The sequence below is a fragment of the Gymnoscopelus braueri genome (genome assembly GCF_963280865.1).
Source record: "Gymnoscopelus braueri genome assembly, chromosome: 1".
Classification (NCBI taxonomy): Eukaryota; Metazoa; Chordata; class Actinopteri; order Myctophiformes; family Myctophidae; genus Gymnoscopelus; species Gymnoscopelus braueri.
Window position 1 is genome coordinate 44,884,963 of NC_137603.1, and position 24,526 is coordinate 44,909,488.

Below are 24,526 nucleotides of genomic sequence, written 5' to 3' on the forward strand. Positions count from 1 at the left end.
GGTAGGGTGAGGTGGGACTGGGGAAACCCAAGGGGCCTAGAAGGTGTTCTAGGTGGTCCCCAGCAAAGGAACAGTTTAACCATTTGAGACATATTTTATATATTTGTTTTATTTATAATTTATATCCCACAATTTTGTAACCCCTATTCTTCACCCAGTGCCAATGCCTAAACTGTAATCCTGGGCGCTACTCTCCCTCTGCCAGCCTGGGGAGAGCCCTGAACTGAGCTCATGCTTCCTTCAATACATGAGTTGTTAGCAGACCGCTAAGTCCTACCGCTACGTCCTACCGTTTCCCTGGTAGGACGTAGCGCGTGGAAGGAACACGTTATTCCAACCAATTCCTTTACCCTGCATCAGGCGCCCCGGCTGACCAGGGGGAGGCAGTATAGAGACCAGGATTACTGCATGTTGTTTGCGAGGGTACCTACCCTAGGGGACACGGGGAGAACATGCAAACTCCACACAGAAAGGCCCTTTCGCCAACCCCACCTAGGGTATGGGCACTGATGAGTGCCCACATCGTCCCCTGCGGGAAAATAACCCAGGACCTTCTAGCTGTGAGGCGACAGCGATACCTACTGCGCCACCGTGCCCCCACCATATTTTATACTTATTCAAAAATAGCGAAGACACCAAATTGAAAGTGGTTAATTTCACTATTATGGTGAAGTTGAGAGCCCAATGAGAGAAGGTATAAGAGGCACTTAAGAGAGTCTCTGGCACCAAATATTTTAAGATGGGTGGCCCGCGTATCAATTTGGGGACCAACTGGTGGATACACCCTCAGTGCAGTCATACTATGACACCATGACCGTCTGTTAACACTGTTCACTGTCATGTCAATTTTACTGCTGTATACGAGCAGGGACATAAAATTACATTGACTCTTTTATGGTGAGTGTGGAGGGGTGTTTTGGTGGATAGATTTAAAATTCAGAACTCATAATGTGTTCTTTTCGTGGAACCAATGACCCACTGTTTCTTTTAAAAACAGCATTTCCTCAATAGTAGAGTTTTCACAGTCTTCAATTATGAGAGTCTCTGGCACCAAATCTTTTAAGATGTGGGCTCTGCGCACAGTATCAATTTGGGGGTCCTTGACAGGTATATGTTTTAGAACCACTGGGATAGACCAATGAAGCCCTCCAAGGCCAGGCAACAGGAAGCACTTGGGGTTGTCCTGGAGCCAGTGGCAACGCCCGGCCCTCAGTAATCCAATCACACAATGACAGCAGGGTGGCTTTGGCCCTGCTTGATGGATATTGCTCCTGTCAACACTGCATCACATATCTATGGTTCTCCTATCTAGAACACGACCCCTTTTGTGTGTGTGTGTGTGTGTGTGTGTGTGTGTGTGTGTGTGTGTGTGTGTGTGTGTGTGTGTGTCTGTGTCTGTGTCTGTGTCTGTGTCTGTGTCTGTGTCTGTGTGTGTGTGTGTGTGTGTGTGTGTGTGTGTGTGTGTGTGTGTGTGTGTGTGTGTGTGTGTGTGTGTGAGAGAGAGAGAGAGAGAGAGAGAGAGAGAGAGAGAGAGAGAAAGAGAAAGAGATAGAAAGGAACTTTCTACACACAACTCTCCTGCATATCATCCATGACAGAAACTTCTCCATATTTCAATGAATACATTAATGCCCTACAAGCTCACAAGTTGTGAAACTTTTATATGTTTTGGGTACTGGTCTACTCTGGAACGATGCAAGTAAATAATAAATACATTGGATAGGAACACAGGTATGTTTTATTTCTTTGTTTTCCATTTCCTGAAAAGTAACCGTTCGGGACATAGGCCTACAAGGTTTCTGCCCGTGAGTGTGCATAATGTACATCCTGATGAGGAACATAATGCTTGGCTTTGCATGGCACAATCAGATGCACATTTTACTGATGATGGGGGATTTCAAGATGGAATCCATATGAGTCATATGGAAGCCATGCTGTCTAACAGTGATGCGCCCTAAACCAATGTGATAGAAAAGAAAGAATACTGGCACGAGTTGGTCTTTTATCAAAGCACTACGCCTCCGTAGATGGAAACTTTGCGGCCAGAGAGACCATGAGACAATGCTGAAGAGAAAATGTCAATCCTTTTGGAAAACACACATGGCTTGTTTCCACGATCCTTATGTATATCTTCCCCCACACTGTTGTTGAAGTTCCAATATTCAACTATAATTATTATTCCCCCAGTCATACATTCACAGCATTAACCCTGGCGTCCCTATGGTGTCCCAAAAAAAAAGGTTTTCAAAAATGTTTATAATTGTTTAAAATATCAAACATGGCAGATCTACAAGCTCACAACACCTCAGGATGTGAAACATTGTGAGCTTGTAGATCTTCTGTTTTCACTATTTGTCTTACAACAAAGTACTGTATTTAGGGCTTACAGTAAGTGCATCATCTGACTGCCATAATAGTGACAGTATATCCAAAGATTCTGAGACAGATGTATTAGTCACAGACTGAATCCATAGTCAGTGAAACGATGTAAAATAATACGTTTTGAATTTTACATCGTTTCACTGACTGTATGGATACTTGTGGTTGCCCTAACAGCCCTCTTATTATTCTTTATAGATAAACTTTATTTTGTCCCGCTACTCCTCCCACGGCTTCACCGGGAATCATGTGCTTGTATTTTGCTAAGAGAGGTTGTATAGTTTAATTTATCTTAATTTACTAGTAAATACATTTTCGCCATTGACTTATGATGGCAAATGCGAAAACTCTCATTCAAGTATTTTTCTCTCGGAAACCGTAAGGGGTACAGTTACAACACTTGGAGGGGAGGTTCATAGTAGTGCCCTAATTTTGAAAAACATATTACATGAGTCGGCCTCATGGTGGCGCTATAACAGCCTAGTTTACGTTTTGGCCTAAAACTCTTGAACCTATATAGGCCACGCTCATCCTCCTCCTACAGATTTTGTCCTGATCTCACCAAAATCGGTAAACATGATCTCTGGACCCATGCAATAAACATATGGAAGCAAAATTTTTATAGTCCATACCGTTCGTCCGTAATATGCTTCAAAAGTTGGTGGGAGGGGCCTATTTTAAAATAAATGCCAAAAATCACGAACAAAAGATCCATAAAACCCAAATTTGAATCATATGTCAAGGGTTGTGTACTCAACGAAGCGCAAAAAGAATTTCCACTTTGACCCATAGGGGGTGCCACAAATGTGCAAAATGTAACCTTTTGACGCAAAAACATGATTCTTGGGGGATCAATCCTCTTAAAATGAAATGCAAGTGATCTCAGGAGTGACGTGACAATGTAATTGGCTTGCAACATTTGTGGGAGGGGCCTATTTCTTTAGTGGTATTTCTTAAAATCAAAACGCCATGTATCACGAACGAAGGATCCGATCAGCACCAAATTCGAATCGCACGTCGCACGGCCTCCCAGCGTATTCCTCGTGTCCTGGCTTCCACAAACCCGCGACTCACGTCGGCGCAACCACACTTGCAATTTCACGGAATTGCAAATATTCTAGTTTTTACTGTAACTCCCAAGAGGGGCCACATGTGCATACAGTATAGCCTGAAATGCCTCCTCTTATCAGCTGTCAGAAAACCAGGCTGTAATCACATGACAGGAGCCTTTTTACTGGCTGATAAAATCTAATGGCATCTCAAAGGTTCCTGAAGCTGAGACCAACTGGTGGATACACCCAGTGGTGTACTGTACTGTACTGTAAGTACAATTTTGAGGTATTTTTACTTTCCAAATTTCTATACTTTTACTTCTACTCCACTACATCTCAGAGGCAAATATTATACTTTTACTCCACTACAATTATTTGAAAACTTTAGTTACTAGTTACTTTGAAAATGTAGATTATTTTTTACAAAACAAAACCCACTTCAGCCCTATATACTTTTCGGCCATTTGAAAACTTCTGAGTACTTTGAGTACATTTTGATACCAATACTTTTGTACTTTTACTCAAGTCAATATTGAATTCCGGACTTTTACTTGTAACTACATATTTCTGCAATGCAGCATTTATAGTTTTACTTAAGTACAACATTTTAGTACTTTTTCCACCAATGGATTACACCCTCAGTGCAGTCATACTATGACACCATGACAGTCTGTTAACACTGTTCACTGTCAGGTCCATTTTACTGCTGTATACGAGCAGGGACATAATATTACACTGACTCTTATCTGTCGAGCGTGGAGGGGTGTTTTGGTGCATAGATTTAACATTCAGAACTCATAATGTGTTCTTTTTGTGGAACCAATGAACCACTGTTTCTTTTAAAAAACAGCGTTTCCACAATAGTAGAGTTTCCAGTGTTACTCCGTCTGACATGAGTGCATGGAATGAGAAAACCTTGGTCTCACCCAGGAACCCTTGTACTGTAATTAGGCGTACTGATGGATATAGCCATTGTAATACAAAACTACAAGACTACTCATTCTAAAGTCTTGCAAACCCACAGCTAAAAGGATAATAGCCTGGCCTTAGAGTGAAACATAGCTGAGCCTTGGAATAAAAGAAATTTAGTCCGACTGCACTGGTGAATACAGAAACTAAATCAAACAGGTGTAAATTAAGAGACTGGTTAATTACGCCGACTGTGAGTGGGTAACAGTTAATAAGAGCAAGTTGAAGAGTAGATGATTCCCTGGTGAGCAGGCAGGATTACCATTGTAATCTCCTCTGTCACATCTAGTGATGGCCCAAATCTCCCCTCGCTCTGAGGAGCGTTCAACCTGTCAATTCAAATGAGAGGGGCCTTAACGAACACCTCTCTCCCATTCGTAGACTACTCACACATACTCGCTGTTTAACATGGGCCATGTAGCGTCGGCTAATGGTACGTACTCTAAAGCTGGGAGATCAGAGAGTCCATTGAGGGGCAGAGAAGGCTTGATCCTCATATTCTTAAATAAGAAACCTTGCACTCTTTTTTCATTGTGTGTGTGTGTGTGTGTGTGTGTGTGTGTGTGTGTGTGTGTGTGTGTGTGTGTGTGTGTGTGTGTGTGTGTGTGTGTGTGTGTGTGTGTGTGTGTGTGTGTGTGTGTGTGTGTGTGTGTGTGCACACGCGTGTGCGTGCGCACGCATGTATGAGAGAGACTGTGTATTCCCATTCACTGAGTAGGCTATGAGTTCAACTCTTTCTTGAAACTGTCTGAGATGCATGTGCTGCAACTGCAAAATGATGGTAGCAAAAGTATCACATTTTCGTCTTCAATGAAACAATTTAATTTTAACTAATGGAAAATGTATTGAAGTTAACAAAACATTCTGTGTTGTAAAAGCTAAGTCCTGTTTGCATTAAATTGAAGGACTACTGGCAATGTGCTGCTATTCCAATCCCCAGGTGGGGTTAAGGGTCTGAGGGGTAGGAGCCCTGCATCGCGTATGCATTATCATAAATCATAGTAGGCCTATTTAGTCATTCAATACCACACTGTCCCCCAGGACCATAATCTGTTTACAGGAGCACTGTAGCTTTGCATAGCACCTTCAAATCCATACAAAATGCATTTTTAATTGGTAAATAAATGCAAAATGCATGCTAACAGGCGATTGTAGCAGTGCTCCTGAATGCTTAAATATTGTCCGAAGCATGATGTTCGCATTATGGATTTTGCATCAGCATGTGTTTCCAAGGTGATTTATAATAAGCCAAGCAGCCTATTTTTGTGGTAGTATAATGGAAGGTCTTGAACCAAGCTACGACTTCATCAAGTTTAAACATGGATATTGGACATTTCGTTTGTTTTCTCTGAGTGAGAAGCGTTGCAAGTTTGTGAGTGTTAAGGCCTTTACATACCGGGGGCATGACAAATAAACAATGTGAAAATGTAACATACGCACTGGCAAATATTTCGCATCAAAACTATTCATATAGTTGATGCCTCATTCACACAGGTTGATGCCTTTGTTTGTGATGCGAAAGCTCAGAAAAATCTACTTGATTTTCCGAATAAAAATTGTTCACGTGTAAATATACTCACAAACGTAACCCTAACCCTAACCCAAAACAATATATTTCCGGGTGAATTAATTGCAAAAGAAAAAATGCCTCCAGTGTGCAATTCCACTGTTTGACGTATCACTTGCAGGGAGAAAAAAAAATTGGCAAGCGACACAGTCGTATTACAGAGTATAAATTAAGCTTTTGGCCACCACACACCACTCCTCATGACTGGCTAACATCACTTGTCAGTGTCACCTCTCTAGCTCATTACCCTATACACAGTAAAACAATACTAGAGGTCAATGCCATCCATGCCTCTGCAGAATAATACCAATGATGTACCAGCACGTTCACCTTTATGACAAAGCCTACTAAAACTTTATCACATAAGGCAATCACCTTGCAATAACTAGCCTACTCCTCTCTGTGCCAGTACTGATTCAGAATACTTTGTGGTATTTTAATAGGTGGCGTTCACAATTTCTCTTTTTCTTTTTTTGTTTCTTGAAATATGAAAGTTTTTTTTTTTTTGTGTGTGTGTGTGTGAGGGGGGGGGGGTCTATTATTAACCAATGAGCCTTCCAAAAACAAGAGATAACCTTGCTGAGAGTGTAAATGTCATACTGTGTTTTGATTGAATACTTTATTATTCAAAAATGTAAACAGCACATGTTACAGTCAGACATTAAGGTTAAAAGGATACCATATAAAAGTTCTTGGGACTTGTTTCCATTATGTGTCTTCAGCTGACATCTCCTACTGGCCATTCCAGTCCTCTAATTCAGTGTTTCTCAACACTGAACCCCCTCGAGGACCCCCAGGAGTCCTCGAGGGAGTTCCAGGGGGGGAGTACAAATGGAACCACTGATGATTTTACACTGTAGATCCCAGAGATAAAAAAAAGAAATGTATCAAACCGGAGGTCCTTGAAAAAAAAAAGAGAGAGTCCCTGCTCTAACTCACTGACTCACTCTGCTTTTCTCATGTCATTCTCAACGTGTTATACTTATCTCTCTGGTTGATTGTTTTCTCTTTAGGGGTGGAGGTTTCATTCTCTCTATCTCTTCTCCGTCCTGTTCTCAGTCTGACATGGTTAATGATTGGTGAACATTCCTACCCCAGCATGCTTCGAAATGTGACTGCCGTTCAAGAGCAACCCGCAGACCAAAGGCCGTGGCGCATGTGCTGGAGCACATGGTCTCGTCTCACGCCCAGCCTGAAGGAGAGCATCAAATTCTGTCATGATGTCTGGTGCCAGTTGGTCACAGATGACTGCAGTGCTTCCAGTTCTTTGTAGGGGACAGGAAGAGAAAGTCATTGGGCCTTTGTTTCTCACCAAGGTAGATAGTTATCAGTGTTATTGTACACTGGAATAATGTGTTCAGATGTTTAGACCGGGAACGCATCTGTCATTTTAAGATTTATTTGGTAATTCAAAAATAGCAGATATACAAGCTCATAGCGCGGCATCGAGTGCCGCATTATGATCTTGTAGATTTGCTATTTTTTTTTAAATCTTGAAAATGTTTGCAAATCTTTGGATATGTATTTTTTAAAGCGAACATTTGTAAAATATGTTGTTCCAGGGACCCCCCAGAAGCAAAGATTTGAGTTACAAATGTTTAAAAATATGTATTTTCAAAGATTTGCACACATTTTCCAGAATTTTCTAAAATAGCGGCTCTACAAACTCACCGTGTATATCTGCTATTTCTGAATAGCCAAAGAAATCTAAAATGACAGAGATGCGTTCCCGGTCTTAATGGGTTAATATTGTTGTTTCTCCTTTCGCATTTTAACGTTTACAATAGACCATCATTCAGAACAGAAAGAGCACACTGTTTCATCTGGACCAACGTTTTGAACACATTTATTTGTTCAAACATTCATTGGTTTTAATGCATGGCTTTCTTACTACTAAAATCATTTTGGAAAGCAGTGGTTGTTATTATGGGACCATAATATTCTATAGCCAAGAGAAATCCTGGCAGTACTCCAGAAGAATACAGTGCCTGTGAATTAGGTCCAAAGTTGAAATGACGCTGTTTATTACAGTAATTAGGGAAACATTGAGATAGGCATTTATTGCATTTAAGGGACTGTCAGTAGTTTCCTGGATTTTTATGGTTTTACAGCTTGCTTTTCTATATTAGGAAACATATAAGCTTCACTGTAAAAGTATGACAATTAAATGGTAAGGAACATAGAGAAAACTTTAACTCCAAGCTTGTTCATAACATACTGTACACTACTATCCATCCATCCATCCACCCAGTAGGTCCTATATCATCTATATAGAGATACAGTACTTCATGGATGGATGAATAACCAACAGACTGACAGACGGTCACACTTGCAGACATCTGGTCACACGTCTGCTGATATTCACTTTGTCTCTCATTTTCCATTGAAAATCATGCGAATGAAAAATAAAAAAATGCGGCGATGAAGTAATTTTGCCTCAAGCTCGTGCAAATGTGCAGATCAGAGTTCACATCTGTTGAACCTTGACTTGCAAATCCTTATGTTTAGCCAATTGTGACACTGCTTTTTGGCTGAACAACAAAATGTTGGAGTCATTGATTCTGGCAGTGTCTGATCTCCAGTGTGCAAAATACCAGAGGCAGTACAATGTAGAGGAGACAGAGCACTCTATTAGTTGAGAATGGGAAAATCGGGACACTCGGATGGCTCTCGGTTAAAGTTCCTGCCCACCACTGTGGAGATGAGGGGTTTGCTTCGCGGTACAGTTGACTCGAGGGTTGATGTCATCGTCAATCGCCGATGATGCATAGCCATCGACGATGGTTGAGACATTCTGTTTTTTTTACACAATATTTAACAAAAGACTTTATAAACATGTAGGCTATCAAAATGAACGGCGGAGTGGATCCACGGAAGTTTGAACAGAGCATGGAGAGCCTTTTAAAAAAAAAGTCTGCTCCATTAATACCACATGTTTGAGCATGCCCAAGCATGTCTACAATAAATCCATGGAGTGGAAGCTCGTGTTGTTACTGTTTCATATTTATAACTTCTCTTTATTCTTTGCTGCGTTTACACTGCAGTACCCAAGGGTTGACACTAAGGGTTGCCCAATTACCCGGGGCAAGTACTAAAGTAGACGAGCGAGTGGAGTTTGCTTTCTCGTTCCCCGAAATGGCAAGTGGGTTTTTGCTTTATTACTTAAACTAGACCATACCCATGGGGGGATATGCGCACATGATCTGGCAACCCGGGAGCCAGCGAACACAAAAACGCTAATAAACAGGTGAGATTCGAAAAACAGGTTTCGCAGTTCCATGCACATGGTAATGGTCAATGGCTGTGTGCAATTTGAGATCAATAGCTCCAGCCACTGAGGAGAACCGGGCAGAACAATTTTTGGGCTCAGACGTTTGGGCTCAGACGTTTGGTCTCAGAGGTTTGTGGAATTATAGCAGGATGTTTTTAGAGACTCGTGCACCAGTTGACATGCACCAGCTGATATACAACGTGAGCCAGAGTGCAGGCAATAAAAAAGTGATTAAAATACATTTGTTTAAATCTACAGTATATCCTAACCTGCTGCAAGCAACAGCTAACTGAGTAGTGATGTCTTTCACTCCTCGTCTGATGTGTCTACAGTTGACTACCAGCGGAGCAAGACGAGGCCCAAAACTCCCATCACCATCTGAGGGGATGAGGTGGAGATGGTGGACAACGCATTCTCACTCCCAAGATGGCAAACGGGTGACGGGCTGATGGCTTGGGATGGATTTGCCCAAACGTTAAACGTTTGACATAACTCGAATGGCTCTGAGTTGGCTGAAGCGCATTTCGCAACGCTCGGAGCAGTGACTCGCTTGCCTTAACTGCTCAATCCTGAGGCGTGCCTCCGCCGTTTTAAGTGTTTTTCTTTTTTAGCGGAGCCGTCACCCTTTCACGTCTTGGGTTTGAGAACGGCACTTCTGCATTCCTGGAGTGGGGAAGTGCCCTGGACGGCACCAGATGACCCCCAGGGTACCCCCTTCCAGTCAAACATTTGTCGTTTGGTCACGTTTGTCCCGAAAAGTCACTATAGGCCGTTTGGGGAGTGAGAGTGTGTTGATTTGGGAGTAAACCCATGAACAATAAACTGGATGGGGTCAACAAATCTGAGGCCCTCTACAGGAAGGTACAGAGGAAGTTTCTCTTCCTGAGGAGGCTCATGTCCTTCAATGTATGTTCTACCAGTCTGTAGGAGACAGTGCGAGACCAGGTTGTCCAATGATATGCCAATATTTGGACTACTACAGAGACAAAAGAACATCATTTAATTTTTCACTTTATCCACACATGCCATATTATCAGGATATTAAGATAACACAATGATTGTTGCCTCCTGTTTCTCCTATCCAGGGTGGCCTGGGGGGAGGAGGGAGTTGCTGGCAGGGACTGCCATTTGTGTGCGCGCCCGCAGTAAATCAATAAAGCCAAAGATTTACGATACTGTCCCCTATCACAGCCTTATCACATCCTTATCAAAATATGAGCTCCTAAAGCCGTATGGGTGATCTGTTGGTGAACATTCCTACTGCTACTGAAGCAACTCAAGGGCATCCCATGCAATGGCTATATTCTCATCAAAACATAGACACACTCCCATTATTTCACCAGTCCTAATAATAGCTGAAGTCAGGCAGATTCCTTTGCACCTGCTCAAGCAGATTCCTCCGCACCTGCCTGACCACAGCCATTACAACCATATGCACTGGGACTAAAGCCCTATTGATTTCAAAGGATTTATTATGCACCCACACCAAAATGAAAACTGATATAAGTACATACAGTAGTCATTCTGTTTGTAGTCAATACCCATATGATCATAACAATGACAATGACAATGACACTATGCCCCAGTGTTATTATTGTGCTCCGCCTCCACTATCTTATCAAGAATCCCATCAGTGTCTTATCTGGAGCTGTGTAAAGTTTCTGTCATACATGAGATGTTGGTGAATGATCAACGACTGGCAGATGACTTTGGTTAACTTGGTAAATTAGTTGAGAATCATGGCAGCTTTTCTACAATAACAAGTGCTTAGGATGGAAACATTGTGAAGTCAACGGTTCGGGTCAGGTTCAGATAACATATCGCAAATGTAAAAGTAACTAGGACCACAATGGAAACAAGTCCCCAGGACCTTTTTGTGTTATCCTTTTAGCCTGAATGTCTGATTGTACCTCGTGCTGTTTACATGTTTGACTAATAACGTGCACAGTAAAATCCTTTAATTTAACTCAGACCCTTAAGTATCCATTTGGGTCAGAGTTAAATTAACACAGGGTTTGACTGATACAGGCAGTAGTGTATATTTGTCATGTAACATATCGTACTGTATAAGAAAAAGAAAAAAATATTATATCCATCTTTCGTGCTCATGTGATCCTGGTGAGCGAACCACACCGGAAGGGAACGGCGATTGCGAGAGTTATCCAAAATGGCTAATAGTAAGCAAATAATTTGGCACTTACTTTGCAGTCACTCTCGGTAATGTCCGTATTCCATTACTTAGCCACCCCAGTCACGTTAATACATCCGTAATTTCCGTGTCATGTACATCCCAAAGACAAAATTATTATCTACGTTAGCCTCTTAAACTTACTTCATAAACAACAGTTCCACATGACCAAATGAAAACAGCTGAGATTTTTTTTTTGTTAAGCGTGCGTTGGTACAAAACTTCCGGGCGGAAACACGGTGCACCAGGAATTTGTTCCGCCCCAATGTAGCAGCAGATGGGTAGGAACCAAAAAACGTCAAACTGACTTTTGTTAAGCATGCGTCGGTAAAAAATCTCAAGGCACACCTGAACTTGTCTCACGGCACACCAGTGTGCCTTAAGTTGGTTTGGAAACCACTGATCTGCAAACTATAGATAAACTGGGCAGCTTATTACTATGGACTTAATATATCTCCCTGCCTTAAACACCTTAAACAACATGAACTATAGTATATGATTTTGAATGTGATATACGGACCTCCAATATCATGTTAGCCAACATAGAACAGGACGTTATGTGTGTGTTTTTGTGTGTGTGTGTGTGTGTGTGTGTGTGTGTGCGTGCGTGCGTGCGTGCGTGCGTGCGTGCGTGCGTGCGTGTGTGTGTGTGTGTGTGTCTGTTTTATCAAAGAGAGAAAGGGATGGTGCACAGCTTACATGCGCGCACCAGAAGATCACCTCACCTGTCAATCACATAGCAGGGGAGGTGAAGGGTAAGGAGGAGACAGGCACGCTGGCTAATCATTTTGTAATCAGGCGTCAAAACAAAACAAAAAAAAATGTTTATCTGATCAGCGCAGGCGGCTGCCAAAGTTGACACGGGCGTTTCTTTCCCCCCACCGTGTCATCATGTCAGGGCTAATGGACAGCGATGAGGGGGAGAGTTAATTATTTTTGACAACGCTCACTGCTAATTTCCCATTTATATGGAACCCCTTTTCTCATCTGCCATCCGGCAGGCAGGCGACCAGCTGCATGTTCACACAGCGCAGGAGAGATGGAGCAGAATCTATCTACACCATCTCTCTGCACTACATAATGGACAATGTTTTTTATTTATTTATTACCTGCATTTGATAATGAGGGATGAGAGACAGCATTGTCTCACAGTAGAGGACAAACAGACACATTTCACATCGAAAGTCACAGTCAAAGTTACATTTTGCTTGCATTAATGTACTAAACATACGTTTATACGTTTACACAAACAGACAACCCAGGGAATATACAGGTACATACAAGCACACGCAGGCACACACAAACACACACACGCGCACGCACACGCACACACACACACACACACACACACACACACACACACACACACACACACACACACACACACACACACACTCACAGTTCAGGACCTCCTGTCATTGATAACATACACAAATAGCATGCACACATGCACACTGAGGCAAAACATGCACAGGCAGACACATGCCTTTTCACAATTGTCAGAAGCCATGTACTGCATGAGGCCCTAAATATTATTTGAGCTGACAGGTCCTGACGCCACTCGCTCTGTCACTGTCTGCTTCAGACTATGCCTCATTGCTCTCAAGACTGTTAGCTTCACAAAACGCACAGGCGTGTGCGCGCACGTACACACACACGCACGCACGCACGCACGCACGCACGCACGCACGCACGCACGCACGCACGCACACACACACACACACACACACACACACACACACACACACACACACACACACACACACACACACACACACACACACACACACACAAAGACGTATGTATTACATGATGTATTACATGTAGGGAGATTACAGTCATTACAAAAAGTAACACAGTTTGAAGAGACAGTCCATAATTAGAATTTTATGTCTAAGTTTATATGGGGACTTATTGTAGAGCAATCCAAAACTGGACGATAAAGGCATTTGGTTTACTAAAGATGGCTTCAAGCCATGGGTATATGTTATTTTGGAGATGCAAACGTTTGCCCCAGAATAGGGACGGTAGGGTTCAAGTGGCTTAGAAACCAACAGTGGCCTTCAGCTGTCTCGTACCCAGCAAAGTCACCTTGAGTGGCAGACAGGTAGGTTGCCGGTGTGAAGAGAGAAGTACTCTCTCCATTGACAGAGTGAGTGACACATTGTCATCAGGGGCACAATCACTTCAGACACAACCTCTGTCACTTTCTCTGACACATTTCCATGTCCCTATACCTCAACGTCGATGCCATGTCTTGGAAGTTTCATGCTACATTGTATTTCATGTAACGTTCATATAAGCCTCTGTCAGTCGGTCAGTTCAAAATGTTAGTGTAAACCTGGTCGACTCGCAGCTCATAATTTTGAACACTGACCTTCAACCGGTGACAGAAATTACAAATGCAGAATAATTTAATTAAAGGGATATTTCACTTTCACATAAAATGAACATTAAAAAAAAATATTTAAAAAAAATGAAAGAAGTTATGGCAAAATAAAGGCCCCCTCACACATTAGTAGGACACTCTAATGCGTGAGGGGGCCATGAATTTTCCATTACTTTTTTCATTTATTTTTAATATATTTTTTAAATGTTTCCCCCCGCCGAAAGTGAAGTATCCCTTTAATTAATAGATATTAATGTAATATTTTATATACATGTTTTGCCAAATAAGAATTACCCAGGAATCAATCATATCTTTGCCTGGTATGTGTTTTCTCAAAGCACAGATACCGTAACATCTCCAGATTGTCTGGTTGAAGGCAGTTCTGTGTCATCCTGTGAAAAACTCTTCCAACCAGGTGTAAATCTAAACCATGTGACAGCTGGCTCCTATACACCCAGAGAGCCTTTCCTAAACCTTTTTACATTATTATATGTTATCCTAATGGCAGCAGTCAGCATACTAAATAGTAGCATTGTGCTTGATAAACGATGGGTATTCAGATGAAGTATGTGCCAGGGCCAAAAGTGGGGAGGGACATTTTATTCTCAGCCATCAATCTGGTCAAGATCCGGGGGCCCTGGTGGAGAGGGTGTTAATTCATTATAAAGGGGCTCAGTGGGCTACGAGGGGGCCTTAGGGGTGGTGATGGGTCCTCACTCTGTGATTGAGATCCCCAAAGTGTAGCTGTTTTATGGACTTGTTAATTTAAAGCGTCAGGCACAGCCATGGACACCTCATCTAAGAAGTGAAGGGGCGAACACTGGCACTTGGGGCTGACCACAAGGGGAGAAATGAATTAACCACAAGCTGAACAATGTTGTGCATGTGTATATGTCTTGGGGGGCATAGGGGATAAAAGACCTATTCCAGACACAAACCAGGACATTCTGCACACATAAAATAGGACAAAGAAATAACGCATTATTAGGTAGAGGAACTGAGGGCCATGCAGGTGTATTCATTCCATGCCAGACACTTGCATGATTTATATCGGCCATCCATCTTTGATTGGATGGGAAGTGGTGACATCCATATACGTTGTAGGTCATAGATATAAATGATGATGCACAGACACACGTGTCCCCATTGTCTCCTCATAGTCCATACGGGGAATAATAATCAATCTCACTGACATGGACTCCCTGGCAAAGCAGTTGTAGCTAAAGGGACACAAGTTAACAGGGTCGCCTACCTTGTTGCAAAGATTGTAACAGGGAGTACATCTACCAGAGGCTGATTGTTCCAGGAAAGCTTCTTAAAAATCAACATTTAGGCTCATTCCCCCCAGCAATGTCTCAGTAGAATTGTTGAGCACTTAAGCATGACACCAATCAATCAGAAAGACAAATCCTCGGTGTCACTCTGTGCTGTGCGCTATTCTACAACAGACAGGCATTCTCCCTGAATGCAAAACATGTCCTCAATTTGTCAGGGACACAATAACAGCTCTGGCAGACCCCATTTGCATCATTGTGTGAACAACAAATAGAATTGATCATAATATTGATTATTGCATGCTGGTGAAAAGAGATGTCCCTACAGAGGAACTGAAATGGTTGAACATCAGTCAGATCAGTAAATTTATTTTCTCTGACCTTTTTAAGGATATGTAAAATATGTTAGAGAATGAGTAACTAGAACAAATTGCCATCTTGTCCTGAGGTCAGACATGACATCCATAATATATCAGTAGGCGTTTTACACCTATTGTTCAGTTTAGTAGTTAGGTAGAACAAAGGGATACAGAATATGTCCATAAGGAAGCTACAAAATGAGCGATGCAGTCATCTTTTATGAGTAAAAGGGATTACTATGAGTACCAAGGCACCTTTTTTGTCATCATAATTCCTCTGACTTTTATTTATTCATGCAGCTCCAAAACCAAAGGAGACACGGTTATTACCTGCTAATAGACAAATTGCATTGTGTAACACATTTCACATTTCACAATTGTTGTTTTGGTGACCACTAAGTCAAAACCAAGAGACAGAGTCAAGATGAAGAGTCCAAGACTAACATCCCATCAAGCTCCGTGTGTTTTGATACCAAGAAATAATGTGCAAATCCTTCACAGTAAAATTGCAGTATTAGTGATGAACTACAGTGGAACTCAGAATGTATACACACAGCCTATACTCAAAACTGCTCAATGCATCAACAGCGGCAGATGAAACATATTGTAATGCTTGGCTTGTGCAGAGAAAATACATCATTCTTCGGGCTACTGAGTAATTCAATATTACTCTATTGGGAGAATAACGTCCATTTTTCTTGACGGAGTCTAATTATACAAAGTAGAACCCTATATACAGTAAGTCAATTGTAACACAGGATGGCTGATGTTTTATATGAAATGTTTATTCTTTTCACAGGCTGGTTGATGCCACAGAATTTGACAACCCACAGTGTAGCATATGACAGGGAAATCAGAAACCAAGTCCCATTTTGAGTTTTGGGAAATCATGGCAAAAGGAATTTCTTTAGAATTACCAAAGACATCTTCTAAAACCCAGGTCTCATGTTTGAGACCGGGGTTTTGGCCAATTTGAGATTAGAACCATGTGACTGGTTTTGATAGTCACTGCATTCAGCTGTGTAACGCAATACATGCCTTGCACAGTGCAGCGCGTGCGCTCATTCTCTCAGTTCATCCAACAATGTTTAAAGCCACCGAAGCCATCTGAAGCTTTAACCGTTTAACAATTGGTCACTAGCCAACTCAGGTACTTTGCATTCAGCATTTGCCCTTGGTCAAGCTTGAACTACAAAGCCTTACATTTTTCAGCAGCTGAAAGATATGTCTTATCTGATCTGCCACTTGAAAAGGATGGAATTCATTTGTTGATGTGGAACAATTTATACAGTACGTCAGGGTCAGTGCATTTACAACTACAGGTCTCCGCCAGGTCAGGTACGTTATTGTGGCCTCCTGGTGGCGCTATAATAGGCCAATGTGAAAAGGGTGGCATTTCTTCCTCGGCCTAGTGGGAATGTGCGTGTGAAATTTCACGGAAATCGCAAGCTGCGTGCATAGTTTGAGGCTTTTTGTTCAAAAAGGACCAATCCTGCAAACTTTGGAAGCCAACCATAGGCAATGAGGATGGAATAATATGGGAAATCGGACAGATCCGTGTTGATCACATGACTATAGAGATACTGTGTACCGATTTGCATGACGTTTGGATAAAATCTGTAGGAGTAATGTAAAAAAATGGGTTTTGCACAAATCGGCCTCCTGGTGGCGCTATAACAGGGCCATGTGAAAAAATTGTGGCAGAGGTTCTGAATTGGCATCCAGGGAGTGTGTGTGCACAGTTTCGGAGCGACCGGGCGAACGGTGCCGGAGATTAGCTGCTAACACACAGACAGGATGGACACACGGACACACACGGACACACGGACACACGGACGGACGGAGGGGAAAACACATACTCTCTCGCCATGCCTTCGGCCTGGCGGAGACAATAACTAGAGCAGTGCCATTTGGGCACTGGCCTACTCAGGAACGATGCAAGTTTGGAACGATGCAAATAGGGAATGCATGCCCCAACCTGTTATACCCGTTGTCAGAGTACCTGTTGTAACCGTCTGTCTGTCTGTCTGTGTCCCTTTTGTGCCCATATATGGATATCTATATCTGTCTGTCTGCCTGTGTCCCTTATATGTCCATATATGGAGATCTCTATATCTGTCTGTCCTTGTCCCTTTTATGCCAATATATGGAGATCCTGAAGTTATCAGTATATGGCCATATATGGGCATTCCCATATATGGGCATATCGGGGGATCGGCGGTTCTGGAAAGTCCTTGTGCAGTGGTAAACTTCTGTTGAAAGACTGACTAATCAAATGACAGGTGTGGGGATTTCGACAGGTGTGGGGAATTTGCCAAATCAAGCTTTAGGCTGGGGTTGCCCTGGCAATCAATTGGCTCATTTGGACCACGGCCAGACCATTTTGAGGCGGTTCTGCACAATAGAACCTATAACCTAGTAGAGCCTATACGACCTACTCAATGTGTGTGGTGTATTTGACGTTGGTCGAATGGTTCTCAAGATACGTGGATTAAAGACGCACGTACGTACAGAGATTCCTTGCATTTATTGTAAGAAGATGGGCAATATCCAAGTGACATGCTCTCAACACACCACAGCGACTATAACTGGAATGCTGGGCTCCCGGCTCAATTATATCATCCACATTACACCACCACTGGCTCCTTTGGCCACTGGTCACTCACTAACAACTAATAGGTTTCGACACAACATATAGGCCATGATTAGAGCCAGACTGATATCGGCCATTATTTAACTATTCATATATATTATATGTGTGTTACAGTGGAGTGAGGAAGTTGCAGGTCTTGGCTTTTCCATTAAGCAGACACAAGAAGAATCATTGGAGAATGTCAGTATCAAATATCAAACATGTCAGTATCAAATATTCAGAATAAATACACTATGTGTTACCAATTTTCTTGTGACAATAGTACCAAAACTGATTGCTTCACACAGTGAAGTGCAGTGCAATTCCCACTGAAAAAAATACCTTTGTATACCATCCACTACACCACTGATTCACTGGCACAAAACCTAGCTGTCCCATCACAAAAGTGTATTAGACAAAGCATGGTCAATATGATTTATGACTGTGGAGTAGTTTTTTTTTTCTGAAATAAGAAAATGCTTTTAAATGTAATGCTTTAAAAATACAATCTCTCAAATAGGTGAAATACACAACTTTATTGAACCTATGGTTTTAAGGGCTGTATCCTCCAAAGCGTGTTTTTTCTGAGTGCAGCGTACATTTTGTATTAAATGGGAGCGCCAAATATTTACGCTATACTAGAAACAGCAGCATGACGAGGCGTGAGTGCGCGCTCCCACCACACTTTTATTTTACCTCTGGGGCGGAATCTGCCAATGCTTTGTCAATGTAAATGCGTGGAATCACGCAAGAGCGGATCTTTCCGCATGTCGCGCAGACCTTGCGTTTATCTGCTCTACACGACTTGTCCATTTGAAGCATATAACTGCTGGAGGCAGGAGCTGATTTTCCCCCTCTGCCCAATCGGGTGAGTCGAAGGCAGACCGTCCCGAGACTCAGGAAGCACCATGGTGCTCAAGGCAGAAGGCGGTGCGGGCTACGGGGAGGGTCCTGAAAGTGAGTGACAGGTGCGTCACTCCCGTTTTTTAGAATCCGCTGGCTGCAAAAAACTGTGGCCGCGCACAAGCTGCGTTTAACAGCAGCCGACCATGTTTTGGTGGGAGTGTGCCCTGAACGTCTATTCTGCACTGAGCTTTCCAAGTTACTGTAGGTGTTTTTGTCTGGTCGACTAAAGTAAAACAATGTTCAACTTTGGGCATTTGTATGATAGGATTTTAGAAGAGGGGCTTGTGTTTTCAGCAAAAAAACTGAAAAACCTATAGTAAGGACTTTAACAACAGGACTGAAGAAGGTGTGTGTGTGTGTGTGTGTGTGTGTGTGTGTGTGTGTGTGTGTGTGTGTGTGTGTGTGTGTGTGTGTGTGTGTGTGTGTGTGTGTGTGTGTGTGTGTGTGTGTGTGTGTGTGTGTGTGTGTGTGTGTGTGTGTGTCTCAACAGATGGTATTGCTCATGTCAGTGCAATACTATGTTTACTTTTTTGTTGTTGTTGTTTTGTTTTTCTTCGTTTTTTCATTTAAGATAGACAAATAATGTCACTACATGTTATATGACAACAACGCTCACAACTTTCCCCATCCAGAGGTCATGATATGCACTCCCACAATGCTCTGCAGAAGTCACACCACTTGTTTGAGCAGTCAGAGTAACTCAGGACTAATTGAAGATGTATATCACACTGCAACAGTTGCATATTAACACACAAAACAAGGGCCAATTGATCATTAGGGCATCAATATGTAGTTTGCATAAAATTATTCCCTTTAAATAGTCTATGTTTGAGGTGACACAGGGTTGGCTCATCAATAATGTAAATGAGCCATTAGGGCATTAAGAGGCTGTCTATGGGAATGAGGGACCGCCAGGCGTCACTGAGTTAATATCCAATACAGCACTCCCTGCCAGACAGGCCAATGGCTAGGCTGATTATACGCACAATTTATACCTACAGTACCTGAGGATTAAAGACTAGCCCTTTCTCAAAAAATACCAAAGACCAAAGACCAAAATGTATGTTTTATTGCATGGGTGTATTGGAAAGAGAGGCCACAATTACTGTAGCGTTTTTGTCTAAAGGTTTGTTCTGTCATGTCATTTGACCAATGTTCAACCCATAGCCGTGGTTGTCACATTCTTATAGTGAAATATACAGCATAATGTTATCCTTCACACCGCTCCAAATAAGAGTGATTACCAGTTATTACAGATGGTCCAATAGTCCTGAGGAGAATTCCCAATGAAGGAACAAGTCAGGGCTCATATCGGACCATGCCCTCTGTCTCCATCCATAAGTGCTCCAGGCTGCCGGCTGCAACCTTGAGACACTTTGCTCCCCTCTCTCTCTCTCTCCACTCCTTGCTGGGTCTGCCAATAACAAGCACCCAGACAAGTGGCAGGGGAAGGAAATGTTTGCCATGAAAGTGGTTGTGTCGTCTTTTGAGACTCTGGTGCAACACACAGGGAGGGACAGCAACGCAATCCATCACACGATTGATTCCTGTTGGTGGAAAGATTCAAATCCACAGGCCAGAGAGCTGGGCCAGAATAGGCTCTTGGTCTATATACAGTAGCAAGAACCTGCTACATCCTGGGGCTAGCATACGTTATGTGCTTTCAAATAAAAACGTCCTAGTGTAGATGTAGCCTCACTGGCACCATAACAAGATGACCTCCTTAATACACGTTTATCTTTCTGAAGATAAACATTTATTCAAATTCAGTTCAGTGTTGTTCAAGTACCATTTTGCACATTTATATGATGCAAGAGTGTGTGTCTGTGTGTGTGTGTGTGTGTGTGTGTGTGTGTGTGTGTGTGTGTGTGTGTGTGTGTGTGTGTGTGTGTGTGTGTGTGTGTGTGCGTGTGCGTGTGCGTGTGCGACTGCGTGTGCGACTGCGTGTGCGTGTGCGTGTGTGCGTGTATGAATGCTGCTTGTGTATAAAGACAAAATGAAAGAGACAGCCGTTTAATGTCCTGCTCATTGAAACAAACGGTTAGGGTTCTTACATTACACATAAAAGAGCGAGGCTTAACTAAATCAGTCTGTCTGTCTGTTTTGTTGTCATTTCTTCTGCAAGAGGATGCTTGTTTTCATCTTATGAAGCAAGTAGAACAGAAGAGTCTTTAAATCACTTCACCAAGCATTTATTAAAAAAGAAAGAAAGTCTGCACATAAATCTCAGCCAGCTTTCAAACCGTAATTATAGGAACAGGCTGATTTGTATGCAGTGGAGAGTCTGGGTAAAATATATGAATACATAGCTAACTCTGTTGACGTTTTGTGGACTTCATCATCTATCTTAGAGAAGAGGCTTAAATTACAACATTGCCGTTCCTGGCCTTTCACATAACATACCTGTGAGCAATCAGAACCCCCCAATCACCCCCATGCATTATACTTATTTCACTTTTTAACCACATGAACCCTATTCTGGCCATGTCATAATTATTAATTATTAATTATATATATATATATACACATAGCAGATCTACAAGCTCACAATGCTTTGCACTGCGCTGTGAGCTTGTAGATATAGGTATTTTTGATGAAATCATTCGGTATAGAGGGGGGGAAAGGAGAGGGCCAAGGATAGGCCCCTGGGGACCCCCTGGTCAATGATGTATAAAGGGTTTAAGTGGTTGATACTGTAAGAGAAAACATCAATGCCAAATTCACTATAGCCACTAAACTCATACTCTCATTATCCTTTTAACCACTTAAGCCCTATATGCTTTGTCAAACGGCGGATAGTGAAAATAGCTACAAGTGAAGTGGTTCTGAGATTTTTTAAGATTTAGATATTTTTTGAAAATGTGGGAATTTGTTTGAAAAACTTCGTCCAATGATAACGCCCAAAATGGGGACATCAGGTTGAAAGTGTTTCAGATTTCCTTTCACACTACAGTGCACCAATCTTAGCAATGGGTCTACTGCCATGGGCCATACTACAGAGCCCCCAGGGGTCATAAGAGAATAAGCCATACTGTAATACACACTTATGTAAAAACTGTATGACTGCACACATGCACATACCGGTATGCACAAACGTATTGTACAGTATATACAAGCACACACACACACACACACACACACACACACACACACACACACACACACACACACACACACACACACACACACACACACACACACACACATACACACACACACACACACACACACACACACACACACACACACACACACACACACACACACACACACACACACACACACACACACACACACAGGGACCCTTTATTTGAATTTAAAGTTTAAAAGAACTAACAATCACATGTGGGCTGATCCATTTGACAGCTAGTGTGGCGTAGGAGAAAGAATTGAAAGGACTAAAGAGCCTCTTTCTGGAGTCACACGGTACTGCACCCTCTACATTCACTCCTGTCATTTCATTGTCTGGATCTACTGTGATCTATTTGGTTTTCTGTGGCTGACTGTCTGTTCATCTTTCTGTAACTCTGTTTTGTGTTCTGTTTTGTCTTAGTTTAAACCTCACCCTCAAGTGTCTTGTTTGCCCACTGCTCAGCTGCTCATTACCAAACACTAGCAAGGGCTTTTGAGTTCAAGGCTCCGTATTGATTGGTCCCCAGACCCTGATATCAACCTTTGTGTCTCCTGTTGGCCCACTGTTAGCCAATCCACCACCAAGGAAAACAGTTATTGATCACCATGCTAATTCACATACAAACTATGCAGTGAACTAACTCTGCTTCAAAATGTATATATTTTTTTCTCAGCCCTTTCTCTGTGGCACTTACAGTATTTCTAAATCAATATGTATAACAATGCCCTAATCAATACATATCTAGGATTGTAGAATTGTTTCTTTGGCGTGCTCAGCCAACATACAACAGGACAAAATGAATGAGGGGGTTAGCCCCACTCCCACAGGATTAGATTTAGGCCAGCCAATGCCCAGATGCGGTAAGAAATATGTCACGTCATGGAATGACAAAGAAGCTGGCTTAAAAGGATATGACCATGTCACAACCTGACTGGGACACCCCATACCACTCAGTGCCCATGCGTTGTCATCCCCTCTGACTGCCAGCACACCAGGGGGCTCGTTAGCACGCCATTACAGATGTGACGAGCACGCCATAATGGCCCAATTATCCCAAAACGTCGAATTTCACTCCAAAGGAAAAGGAGTGTGTGATGATTAATGGTGAACACTTAAGGGGGAAGAGTTAGACAACGCTGTTGGATGGGAGAAAATATGTATCAGGCTGCCACCACTACAGATGCTTCCTCCCTCCTGACAACTGCAATTCATTTGAGATGCTATTAACATGCATAATTATGCTAATCAAGCAGTAATTAAGTGCCAATTCATCAGAGACCTTTTTTTTGGTCTGTAATTTCATCAAGCTTTGCTGTTGGGTTTGTTTTCTCTCTCACATATTTCTTTATATAATATTGCCCAATGCTGTGCTCTCACCGCCTCTAACGGCCCCTTGGCTGTATGTTGGTGTAGTTTGTAAACAGGGTGTCCTCGAAGATTAGTAAGGCAGCAATTTGTAACTCAAATGGTGCTCGAAAAGGAGCTTCATTATGGCATATTCATGAAGAAGGGTCTGAGACTAACCCAAACTTTCATGAGGAATTGATGTGACGCCTAAAGCATGAATTATGCTTCTGTGAACAAATGTCGAGAAACTTGATTATCAACAAAAATAACAATAATGAATACAGTGTGTGTGTGTGTGTGTGTGTGTGTGTGTGTGTGTGTGTGTGTGTGTGTGTGTGTGTGTGTGTGTGTGTGTGTGTGTGTGTGTGTGTGTGTGTGTGTGTGTGTGTGTGTGTGTGTGTGTGTGTGTGTGTGTGTGAGTGACTGACCCCGACTGATCTGAGACCACAGCTCATCACTTCATCTGAACTGAGATGCTTTATCAATGAGCGTTGAATAATGCAGAAAAGCAGCAGCAAATATCAGTGAACCTCAGTGCCATCTAATAAAATACAGGGTCATAAAGATTTATTGTTGCTTAAGTATTTTCCCAGACGATATTGCTACTGAGTACAGATTTCTGTAGACAGGCTTCACTAAACTCAACTTTCACTAGTGAGTGTAATGAGTGCTATTTGAACCTCTACATAACAATTAAGGGTTGCAAACAAAAAAGAAAGCAAGAAAAAGAAAGAAATCTTCCATGACATTATAAAATTCTGTTTTCTTGCACCCATACTGCACCTAATGACTTAGCGCAGCACATACAGTATAGTGTAATCAGAACTGGCATTCCTCTGTCCAATTTCACCCAGAGAGGTAGACAGGTGTTCTCATCGGACATGAAAGCCTCTGGTGATGTGTGTCACTCTCCATCACCCATGACGGTGGCCTGGGGTTAAGCAAACTGCTTGATTCCTTTCTACATGTGAACTCTCTTGAGTTTCAGCACTTTTATGATCAGTCTGGCGGCTGGAAACAACTGCAATTTCTACACAGACACAGACAGTCTCCTATGCCG